Source organism: Eschrichtius robustus, chromosome 1 (assembly GCF_028021215.1).
Source record: "Eschrichtius robustus isolate mEscRob2 chromosome 1, mEscRob2.pri, whole genome shotgun sequence".
NCBI lineage: Eukaryota > Metazoa > Chordata > Mammalia > Artiodactyla > Eschrichtiidae > Eschrichtius > Eschrichtius robustus.
In genome coordinates, this window is record NC_090824.1 from 119,847,680 (window position 1) to 119,860,782 (window position 13,103).

Consider the following 13,103-nt stretch of genomic DNA (forward strand, 5'->3'; position numbering starts at 1 on the left):
AAGTCAGGGAGCCTGATTCCTCCAGCTCCGTTTTTCTTTCTCAAGATTTCTTTGGCTATTTGGGGTCTTTTGTGTTTCCATACAACTTGTGGAATTTTTTGCTCTAGTTCTGTGAAAAATTCCATTGGTAGTTGGATGGGGATTGCATTGAATGTGTAGATTGCTTTGGGTAGTAGAGTCATTTTCACAGTGTTGATTCTTCCAATCCAAGAACATGGTATATCTCTCCATCTGTTTGTATCATCTTTAATTTCTTTCATCAGTGTCTTATAGTTTTCTGCATACAGGTCTTTTGTCACCTTAGGTAGGTTTATTCCTAGGTATATTATTCTTTTTGTTGCAATGGTAAATGGGAGTGTTTCCTTAATTCTCTTTCTGATCTTTTGTTGTTAGTGTATAGGAATGCAAGAGATTTCTGTGTATTAATTTTGTATCCTGCTACTTAACCAAATTCATTGATTAGATCTAGTTGTTTTCTGGTAGCATCTTTAGGATTCTCTACGTATAGTATCATGTCACTTGCAAACAGTGACAGTTTTACTTCTTCTTTCCAATTTGGATTCCTTTTATTTCTTTTTCTTCTCTGATTGCTGTGGCTAAAATTTCCAAAACTATGTTGAATAATAGTGGTGAGAGTGGACAACCTTGTCTTGTTCCTGATCTTAGTGGAAATGGTTTCAGATTTTCACCATTGAGAGTGATGCTGCTTGTGGGTTTGTCACATATGGCATTTATTATGTTGAGGTAAGTTCCCTCTATGCCTACTTTCTGGAGGGCTTTTATCATAAATGGGTGTTGAATTTTGTTGAAAGCTTTTTCTGCATCTATTGAGATGATCACATGGTTTTTCTCCTTCAATTTGTTAATATGGTGTATCACATTGATTGATTTGCATATATTGAAGAATCTTTGCATTCCTGGGATAAACCCCACTTGATCAAGGTGTATGATCCTTTTAATGTGCTGTTGGATTCTGTTTGCTAGTATTTTGTTGAGGATTTTTGCATCTATGTTCATCAGTGATATTGGCCTGTAGTTTTCTTTCTTTGTGACATCTTTGTCTGGTTTTGGTATCGGGGTGATGGTGGCCTCGTAAAATTAGTTTGGGAGTTTTCCTCCCTCTGCTATATTTTGGAAGAGTTTAAGAAGGAATAGGTGTTAACTCTTCTCTAAATGTTTGATAGAATTCACCTGTGAAGCCATCTGGTCCTGGGCTTTTGTTCGTTGGAAGATTTTTAATCACAGTCTCAATTTCAGTGCTTGTGATTGGTCTGTTTATATTTTCTATTTCTTCCAGGTTCAGTCTTGGAAAGTTGTGCTTTTCTAAGAATTTGTCCATTTCTTCCAGGTTGTCCATTTTATTGGCATAGAGTTGCTTGTAGTAGTCTCTTAGGATGCTTTGTATTTCTGCGGTGTCTGTTTTAACCTCTCCTTTTTCATTTCTAATTCTACTGATTTGAGTCTTCTCTGTTTTTTCCTTGATGACTCTGGCTAATGGTTTATCAATTTATCTTCTCAAGGAACCAGCTTTTAGTTTTATTGATCTTTGCTATTGTTTCCTTCATTTCTTTTTCATTTATTTCTGATCTGATCTTTATGATTTCTTTCCTTCTGCTACCTTTGCGGGTTTTTTGTTCTTTTTTCTCTAATTGCTCTAGGTGTAAGGTTAGGTTGTTTATTTGAGATGTTTCTTGTTTCTTGAGGTAGGACTGTATTGCTATAAACTTCCCTCTTATAACTGCTTTTGCTGCATCCCATAGGTTTTGGGTCATCATGTTTTCATTGTCATTTGTTTCTAAGCATTTTTTGATTTCCTCTTTGACTTCCTCAGTGATCTCTTGGTTATTTAGTTCTGTATTGTTTAGCCTCCATGTGTTTGTATTTTTTACAGATTTATTTCCTGTAATTGATATCTAGTCTCATAGCATTGTGGTCGGAAAATATACTTGATACGATTTCAATTTTCTTCAATTTACCAAGGCTTGATTTGTGACCCAAGATATGATCTATCCTGGAGAATGTTCCATGAGCACTTGAGAAGAAAGTATACTCTGTTGTTTTTGGATGGACTGTCCTAGAAATATCAATTAAATCCATCTTGTTTAAGGTATCACTTAAAGCCTTTGGTATTCATTTTCATTTTGGATGATCTGTCCATTGGTGAAAGTGGGGTGTTAAAGTCCCCTACTATGACTGTGTTACTGTCGATTTCCCCTTTTATGGCTGTTAGCATTTGCCTTATGTACTGAGGTGCTCCTTTGTTGGGTGCATAAATATTTACAATTGTTATATCTTCTTTTTTGGATTGACCTGTTGATCATCATGTAGTGTCCTTCTTTGTCTCTTGTAACAGTATTTAAAGTCTATTTTGTTTGATATGAGTATTGCTACTCCAGCTTTCATCTGATTTCCATTTGCATGGAATATCTTTTTCCATTCCCTCACTTTCAGTCTGTATGTGTCCCTAGGTCTGAAGTGGGTCTCTTGTAGACAACATATATATGGGTCTTGTTTTTGTATCCATTCAGCCGGTCTATGTCTTTTGGTTGGAGCATTTAATCCATTTACATTTAAGGTAATTATTGTTATGTATGTTCCTATTACCATTTTCTTAATTGTTTTGGGTTTGTTATTGTAGGTCTTTTCCTTCTCTTGTGCTTCCTGCCTAGAGAAGTTCCTTTAGCATTTGTTGTAAAGCTGGTTTAGTGGTGCTGAATCCTCTTAGCTTTTGCTCATCTGTAAAGCAAAATTTCTCCGTCGAATCTAAATGAGATCCTTGCTGGGTAATCTTGGTTGTAGGTTTTTCTCCTTCATCACTTTAAATATGTCCTGCCACTCCCTTCTGGCTTGCAGAGTTTCTGCTGAAAGATCAGCTGTTAACTTTATGGGGATTCCCTTGTGTGTTATTTGTTGTTTTTCCCTTGCTGCTTTTAATATTTTTTCTTTGTATTTAATTTTTGATAGTTTGATTAATATGTGTCTTGGCGTGTTTCTCCTTGGATTTATCCTGTATGGGCCTCTCTGCGCTTCCTGGACTTGATTGACTATTTCCTTTCCCATATTAGGGAAGTTTTCAACTATAATGTCTTCTAATATTTTCTCAGTCCCTTTCTTTTTCTCTTCTTCTTCTGGGATCCCTATAATTCGAATGTTGGTGTGTTTAATGTTGTCCCAGAGGTCTCTGAGACTGTCCTCAATTCTTTTCATTCTTTTTTCTTTATTCTGCTCTGTGGTAGTTATTTCCACTGTATTATCTTCCAGGTCACTTATCCGTTCTGCCTCAGTTAATCTGCTATTGATTCCTTCTAGAGAGTTTTTAATTTCCTTTACTGTGCTGTTCATCATTGTTTGCTCTTTAGTTCTTCTAGATCCTTGTTAAACATTTCTTGTATTTTTTCCATTCTATTTCCAAGATTTTGGATCATCTTTACTATCATTACTCTGAATTCTTTTTCAGGTAGCCTGCCTATTTCTTGTTCATTTGTTTGGTCTGGTGGGTTTTTACCTTGCTCCTTCATCTGCTGTGTATTTCTCTCTCTTCTCATTTTCCTTAACTTACTGTGTTTGGGGTCTCCTTTTTGCAGGCTGCAGGTTCATAGTTCCTGTTGTTTTTGGTGTCTGTCCCCAGTGGCTAGGGTTGTTTCAGTGGATTATGTAGTCTTCCTGGTGGATGGGTCTGGTGCCTGTTTTCTGGTGAATGAGGCTGGATTTTGTATTTCTGTTGGGCAGGACTACATCCGGTGGTGTGTTCTGGGGTGCCTGTGACCTTATTATAATTTTAGGCAGGCTCTCTGTTAATGGGTGGGGTTGTGTTCCTGTCTTGCTAGTTGTTTGGCATAGGGTGTCCAGTGCTGTAGCTTGCTGGTTGTTGACTGGAGCTAGGCCTTAGCGTTGAGGGGAGATCTCCAGGAGAGCTTTCGCCATTTGATTTTACCTGGAGCCGGGAGGCCTCTGGTGGACCAATGTCCTGAACTCGGCTCTCCCACCTCAGAGGCTCAGGCGTGACACCCAGCTGGAGCACCAAGACCCTGTCAGCCACATGGCTCAGAAGAAAAGGGAGAAAAAAGAAAGAAAGAAAGAAAAAAGTAAAATAAAATAAAGTTATTAAAATAAAAAATAAAAAAAATCATTAAGTAGAAAAAAAATTAAAAAGTAATAAAAAAAGAAAGAAAGAAAGAAGAGAGCTCAAACCAAAAAAGAAATCTCCCAATGATGACAAGTGCTAAAAACTCTACTTAAAAACAAACAGACAAACAAACAAAAAAATGGACAGAGAGAACCCTAGGACAAATGGTAAAAGTAAAGCTGTACAGACAAAACACACAAAGAAGCATATACATACACACTCACAAAAAGAGAAAAAGGAAAAAAAAATTTATCTATATATAAAAAAAAAGAATCGGAAGAACAGAGCAACCAAATCAATAAACAAATCTACCAATGATAACAAACTAAATACTAAATTAAGATAAACATAAAACCAGAAACAAATTAGATGTAGAAAGCAAACCCCAACTCTACAGTTGCTCCCAAAGTCCACTGCCTCAATTCTGGGATGATTTGTTGTCTATTCAGGTATTCCAGAGTTTCAGGGTACATCAAGTAGATTGTGGAGATTTAATCCACTGCTCCTGAGGCTGCTGGGAGAGATTTCCCTTTCTCTTCTTTGTTCGCACAGCTCCTGGGGTTCAGCTTTGGATTTGGCCCCGCCTCTGGGTGTAGGTTGCCTGAGGGCGTCTGTTCCTGCTCAGACAGCACGGGGTTAAAGTAGCAGGTGATTAGGGGGCTCTGGCTCACTCAGGCTGGTGAAAGGGATGGGTATGGAATGTGGGCCGAGCCTGCGGCTGCAGAGGCCAACATGACGTTGCAACAGCCTGAGGCACGCCGTGTGTTCTCCCGGGGAAGTTGTCCCTGGATCACAGGACCATGGCAGTGGCAGGCCGCACGGGCTCCTGGGAGGGGAGGTGTGGATAGTGACCTATGCTTGCACACAGGCTTCTTGGTGGCTGCAGCAGCAGCCTTAGCGTTTCATGCCCGTCTCTGGGGTCCACGCTGATAGCCACAGCTCGCGCCCATCTCTGGAGCTGGTTTAGGTGGTGCTCTGAATCCCCTCTCTTCGTGCACACTGAAACAATGGTCTCTTGCCTCTTTGGCAGGTCCAGAGTTTTTCCTGGACTCCCTCCCGGCTAGCTGTGGCGCAGTAGCCCCCTTCAGGCTGTGTTCATGCAGCCAACCCCAGTCCTCTCCCTGGGATCCGATCTCTGAAGCCCGAGCCTCACCTCCCAGCCCCCACCCGCCCCGGCGGGTGAGCCGACAAGCCTCTGGGGCTGGTGAGTGCTGGTCGGCACCGATCCCCTGTGCGGGAATCTCTCTGCTTTGCCCTCTGCACCGCTGTTGCTGCGCTCTCCTCTGTGACTCCGAAGCTTCCCCCTCCCCTGCCAACCCCCTGTCTCTGCCAGTGAAGGGCCTTCCTAGTGTGTGGAAACTTTTCCTCCTTCACAGCTCCCTCCCCAAGGTGCAAGTCCCATCCCTATTCTTTTGTTTCTGTTTTTTCTTTTTTCTTTTGCCCTACCCAGGTGGGTTAGGGAGGGAGTTTCTTGCCTTTTGGGAAGTCTGAGGTCTTCTGCCAGCATTCAGTAGGTGTTCTGTAGGAGTTGTTCCACGTGTAGATGCATTTCTGATGTATTTGTGGGGAGAAAGGTGATCTCCACGTCTTACTCCTCTGCCATCTTGAAAGTCTCTGAGAAAGCTTCTTTATTTATGACAAATGTTTACTGTGCTAAGCCCTTTAGGCCATACCAAGAAATATAAAGCATAATTCTTATTTTTGAAGAGTTTATCATCTATTTGGGGATAAAAGAACACGTGTACATACATAAACACACACAGACAAGAAGAGGTAAGAAGCTGTATATAATTAAGGGATAAGTGAGTAATTCATGCCATGAATGGGATAGGCATTTGACTGTGAGAGATTTCACTGTTCAGTGGAATTGAGAGGAAAGGGTTCATAAATGAGTTAGCAAGTAGTCATGGCCTTAGGGAGATAAGGTGAGTAGGGTTTGAATGGGAAGAGAGGCAGAGGAAGGGCATTTGAGGTGAATGGATAGAGCACAAGGAAGAACCTGTGGGCAGAAATGAGCAAGGCACTTTGTGGGACCCTTATGGGCCCTTCCAGAAGAAATGGAGTGTTTAATTTGGGGGGATATTGACATACATATTTGGGCAGGTCTGGAGGAGCCAGATTTGTGAAAGACCTTGAATATCTGTCTAGGGAGTTTGGACTTCACTCTTTAAAGAATGGGGAATCACTGAGCTATAGGAAAGGGAAAATTGTAACTAAATCATGTTTTTAAAAGATTTCTCTTGGAGTTCCCTGATGGCCTAGTGGTTAGGATTCAGTGCTGTCACTGCCGTGGCCTGGGTTCAATCTCTGGTGGAGAAACTGAGATGCTGAAAGCCATGCAGCGCAGCCAAAAAAAAAAAAGACCTCTCTCAAAGACATACAGGGTGAATCAGTGAGCAGAGGGAAGCAGAGAGCTCATTTCTTCTGTTATTTTTTCAATGTTTTACTTTTTCTCTTTATTAATAAAACAAATGGAAGGTATAAAAATTCATGATACAATGAACACCTCTGAGCCCATCTCCCAGCTTATGATGAGCAATAGGACTATTACCTTACTGTCCCCTGCCTGGTCCCTCAAATCCCCTTCTTCTCCCCCTCTCCTGAGACGTAACCCCTGATAATCCTGAGCTTTATTTTTAGCGTCACTTTGCATTTCTTCATAGATTTACCATGTAGACTTTGTTCCTAAAAATTGTTGGACAATTTTCTATGTTTTTTCCTTAATGTAAAAAGAGTTGTTCTTTATGAATTCTTCTGCAACATGCTTTTTTTGGGTCAACATTCTATTTCTGAGATTCACTTATGTTGTTTTTTGTAACTGTAATTCATTAATTTCAACTGCTTTATGGTATCCCGTTATAAAAATTTACTCAGTTTATTTGTCTACTTAACTATTGTTTAGCATCTGGTTGTTTCTAATTATTTTACTATTAGAAATAGTGCTGCTAGGAACCATCTTGTACATTTCTCTAGGTACATTTATGCAATCATTTTCCTAGGGTGTATTTCTTGGTGTGGAATTGCTGGGCCATTGGGTACCCACACTTTCAAATTTATTAGATAATGCCAAAATAGGTGTTGTCTCATAATGGTTTATATCAATTTATACTGCTACCAGCAATGTACAGGTGTTGCAGTGGATCTAAATCCTGGCCTACCCTGGATACTATAACATTTTTTGGTTTTGCCAATCTGATTGGTATGAATTGTTATCTTATTGGGGTTTTAATTTGCATTTGTTCAGTTACTAGCACAGGGGAGCATATCTGAGGTCCAGAGGGCAGGCAGTCAGAAAGGGAAGATGGATGAAAGGTAAGGGAGAACAAGAACAAGCCGGAAACTACCAGCACAATCAGGAGTCCACAAGGACAGACTGACAACTGCTGAAAACTCTTAGCCCTTATTGTCCCTGACCTTGGTGGTTTGGATGTCCTACAGAAGCTGAGACACTTCATCATGGAATCACACACACATACACACACCTCTAGTGCAGGAATCAGAGAAGCTGAAGGAGGAGCCAGGGGAGGTGAAGTGGGTGCAATCTGGCTGCTGCCTCCCACCCACAAGGTGAACCAGCAGACAAGCAGCAACACGTGTGAGCTACAAAATGCCTACTCGTTTAATTCTGTCCTCCACAACCTGTGTGAGAATCTCTCTGGTGGCTCCACCCCAACCAGAAATATACAGAAAAGGGAATTCGGGGAGATGCATTGAGCCCAGCCATGCTGACACAGTGCAAAGCCACCCAACAAACAACAAAGCATAATATAGACACAGATTAAGTAAAACCTTCCAATAACACAGGAATTTATTAAAACCATTATCATGGCGGAAGATTTGAACATAGTTTCCTCAGGATTTGATAGGTTAAGTGTGGCAGACAGAATTCTTAGTTGGTCCCCAAGTTTCCCACCACTGGTATATACACTCTCTATAGTCCACTCTCCTTGAGCATGGGCCAGGCTTGAATACAATGGGATATCACTCCTGTGATTGTGTTATGTTAATGGCTGAAGGGATTTTGCAACTATAATTTATATCCCTAATCAGTTGAGTTTGAGCTAAACAAAAGGGAGGTTATCCTGGGTGAGCTAGATCTAATTAGGGGAACCCTTAAAATGGACAAGGCTGTTCCCAAACTAAGAAATTTGGAAGTCAGAGAGGGCTTATGGAGGGGGTTATATGGCAAGGACCTGAAAGCAACCCTAGGGTCTGAAAGCAGCTCCCAACCAACAACTAGCAACACAATGGAAACATTCTTTCAACCAAAAGGAAAAGAATTCTACCAAAAACCTGAGGTACTTAGCATGGTTTTCTCTAGTCGAGCCTCCAGATAAGGACACTGGCTGATGGCTGGCCAACAGCTTGATTTTAGCCTTGGGAGGTTTGAGCAGAGGAACCGTCAATGCCATCTTGGCCCATACAATCTGTAAGATAATAAATTTGTGTTGTATTAAGATGCTAGGTTTGTGATAATTTGTTATGCAATAATAGAAAACTAATATAATAAGTATAATAAAGTAACAAATTTAAATAAGCATTCATCTTGATTATACAAATATATAACTTTGTACAATGCAAAGATATTCTTCAAAAGCTTACAGACTGTTAAAAACTTTTATTGTATATTAGGCCACAAAGACATTTACAATATATTCCACAAATTTGAAATCTTAGCACACATTCTCTGAATATTCTACAATAAAGTTAGATACTAATAATAAAACTTCCTTGGATACTATATTAAAAAATCACACTGACAAATAACTATTTGGTCTAAGGGAAATCAAACAGAAATGACAGATTTTTCTAAGAATTAACAACAATTAAACACAATATACCAAAATATATTTATACAACCAAAGCAGTTCTCAGAGGAAAACTCAAAACCTGAATTACTTCTACAAGGAAACATATAAATTAAAATCAGTAAACTTAAAGAAATAAATAAGAACAATGAAAGAAATTAAACTAAATCAGGGGAAATATATTAAGAAAAATAAGAAACTAGTTGATTTTAAATAAAACAAAACTAACTGACAAAAATCAAGGCATCGTTCTTCAAAAATAACTATGAAAACAGATACACCTCTAGCAATTGAGACCAAGGAAAAAAGAGAGGAAAATATAAGTAAATAATTTTTGAAATTAAAAAGGATGCTTTAAAATTATATGCTACATCAGTATTACTATTTTAAAAATCTACACCAAGTAAAAGAATTTCTAGAAAAGCATAACTGATCAAAAATCACTTAAGACATATAAACAACAATAACTATAGTAGATATTAAAACCTTCTCCAAGATCTGCTAACCAAAGAGGAGGTTAGCTCATATCTGTATATAAATGGAACACATTATTTTTAAGGAACAGATCATTCTTGGGTTATTTAAATTGTTCCACAGGCTAGAGAAATATGGAAATCTTTCCAGTTCTTTTGTTCATGAATAGTATTAGTTTGATATCAAAGTCTGACAAATAAAACACAAATCACATACTTATAATTTCCAAGCCAAAAAGAAATCAAAAACTAAATACTGGAAAATTAAATCTAGCAGTATATGAATATGTGTATCATGACTAAATAAGGGTCTTTTCAGGAATACAAGGTTAGCTCAACAGTAGAACATTTAAAATATAGTATAATTAAGTAATAACATAACAAGAAACAGAAGAATTTTTTGAAATGCAATACTCTCATTAAATATTCAAAAGACATTTGATAAAATCCAAACTCATTCCTGTTTTTAACATCACATTGCTTAAATTTTTTTTAAAAAGTCTTATCATGAGAAACAAGAAACAAGAAAGTTAATGAATGGCCCACTAAAGACATTGTCAGTAAATTAAGGAACAATACAAGGATGCCTGTTTTTATTATTATGACTCAGTATTTTTATAACGATTTCTGCCCATATAATAAGAGAAGAAAAAGAAATAAATATAAGGATTAAGAAGAAAAAAAGAGAGTAAATGATGATTATTTATAGTTCATATTATATTCTATCTCAAAAATTTAAGATACCAAACAAGTTAGGGCTCTTTAACATTGAAATTAACAGAAATCCCATTCAAACTGGTTTTGAAAATATTAAACATTATTGGTTTACATAACTGAAAGCCCAGAAATGGCATGGGCCTCAGGGTTGACTGATCCAGTAATTCAGTGATATCATCAAGGACTCAGCTGCATTCTGCCTTCATGTCCTGGTCCCTGTGTCAGCTTAATTGAAAGGCTAGTTTCCCTTAAAGTTATAGGATGGGTGTCTACAGTAGTTGGGGCTATAAGCGTCCTTGTTCATGTCCAGGGGATGACAGAGAATTGGGTTCTTATAGCTTTCAGAGAGTTGAGGAATTCCTTTCTAAAGCCTCAGAAAGTTTCTTCTCAAATTTCATTGGCCCAAATTAAACCACATTATTATTTCTGAACCAGGCATTGTTTCAAGGGTGGAAAAATGGTTCTCATAGGTTAGACTAATCTGTTTTTACCCTTAAACCTTAAACCTGTATTTACCCTTACTCAGTGTTCCACCCAAAGCCTATAGTTGCCTAGAAAAAAAGGTGGATATCCAAATAAAAATCTGGTCCTATTAGAAAGGGGGCTTAAGAGATTCCAAGTAGGCAACTAATGCTGTTCACTACAATGTCAACTAGAAACCTATTTAAAACTATAAGAAATTTCATTAGGATGGGCACATAAAAGATATACATGCCGAAATTTGCTTATAATGGTCAGTCAGAAAACAGAATTAAAACGGAGATCTCATCTTAACTCCAAAAATAAAGACAACTAAATATCAAATGCCTAGAAATAAATTTAAGAATTTACAAGACCCAGTGGAGAAAACAATGTAACCTTACTTGAGAACATAAAAAAGGCTTGAATAAATGGAAAGATGAGAATTATATTTTTGAAGGGAAAATTCAACATTATAACTTTATCCATAAAGTTAATGCTTTTTCATTAATTAGAGTTGGGAGGATATGAAAGTTTAAAAATGATTTTAAAGTTCACCTACATAATAAATATTTGAAAACAGTAATTAGGAGGGTCCTACACTACCAAAAACACATCAAAAAGTAGAGCAAGACTAGAGTAATTAAAATTACACAGGAGGAGCTTCAAGATGGCGAAGAGTAAGACGTGGAGATCACCTTCCTCCCCACAAATACATCAGAAATACATCTACATGTGGAACAGCTCCTATAGAACACCTACTGAACGCTGGCAGAAGACCTCAGACCTCCCAAAAGGCAAGAAACTCCCCACGTACCGGGGTAGGGCAAAAGAAAAAAGGAAAAACAGAGACAAAAGAATAGGGATGGGACCTGCACCTCTGGGAGGGAGCTGTGAAGGAGGAAAGGTTTCCACACATTAGGAAGCCCCTTCGTGGGCGGAGACTGCGGGTGGCAGAGGGGGGAAGCTTCAGAGCCACAGAGGAGAGCGCAGCCACAGGGGTGCGGAGGGCAAAGCGCAGAGATTCCCGCACAGAGGATCGGTGCCGACCAGCACTCACCAGCCCGAGAGGCTTGTCTGCTCACCCGCCAGGGTGGGCGGGGGCTGGGAGCTGAGGCTCAGGCTTCGGTCGGATACCAGGGAGAGGACTGGGGTTGGTGGCATGAACACAGCCTGAAGTGGCTAGTGCGCCACAGCCAGCCAGGAGGGAGTCTGGGAAAAAGTCTGGAGCTGCCGAAGAGGCAAGAGACTTTTTCTTGCCTCTTTGTTTCCTGGTGCGTGAGGAGAGGAGATTAACAGCGCTGCTTAAAGGAGCTCCAGAGACGGGCGCAAGCCGCCACTATCAGCGCGGACCCCAGAGACGGGCATGGGACGCTAAGGCTGCTGCTGCCGCCACCAAGAAGCCTGTGTGCAAGCACAGGTCACTATCCACACCTCCTCTCCTGAGAGCCTATGCAGCCCACCACTGCCAGGGTCCCGTGATCCAGAGACAACTTCCCCGGGAGAACACACAGAGCGCCTCAGGCTGTTGCAACGTCACGCCAGCCTCTGCCACCACAGGCCTGCCCCACACTCCGTACCCCTCCCTGCCCCTGGCCTGAATGAGCCAGAGCCCCCGAATCAGCTGCTCCTTTCACCCTGTCCTGTCTGAGCGAAGAACAGACGCCCTCAGGTGACCTACATGCAGAGGCAGGCCCAAATCCAAAGCGGAACCCTGGGAGCTGTGTGGACAAAGAAGAGAAAGGGAAATTTCTCCCAGCAGCCTCAGGAGCAGCGGATTAAATCTCCACAATCAACTTGCTGTACCCTGCATCTGTGGAATACCTGAATAGACAATGAATCATCCCAAATTGAGGAGGTGGACTTTGGGAGCAAAGATATATATATATTTTCCCCTTTTCTCTTTGTGTGAGTGTGTACGTGTATGCTTCTGTGTGTAATTTTGTCTGTATAGCTTTGCTTTTACCATTTGTCCTAGGGTTCTGTCCGTGTTTTTTTTTTTTTTTACTTTCCAAAATTTTTTTCTTAATAATTACTTTTTATTTTTTATATTAATAACTTTACTTTATTTTACTTTATTTTATTTTATCTTTTCTTTCTTCCTCCCTCCCTCCCTCCCTCTCTCTCTCTTTCTTTCTTTTCTCCCTTTTATTCTGAGCCATGTGGATGAAAGGCGCTTGGTGCTCCAGCCAGGCGTCAGGGCTGTGTCTCTGAGGTGGGAGAGCCAAATTCAGGACACTGGACCACAAGAGACCTCCCAGCTCAACGTAATGTCAAATGGCGAAAATCTCCCAGAGATCTCCATCTCAATGCCAAGACCCAGCTTCACTCAACGACCAGCAAGCTACACTGCTGGACACCCTATGCCAAACAACTAGCAAGACAGGAATACAACCCCATTGATTAGCAGAGAGGCTGCCTAAAATCATAATAAGGCCACAGACACCCCAAAATACACCACCAGACATGGACCTGCCCACAAGAAAGACAAGATCCAGCCTCATCCACCAGAACACAGGC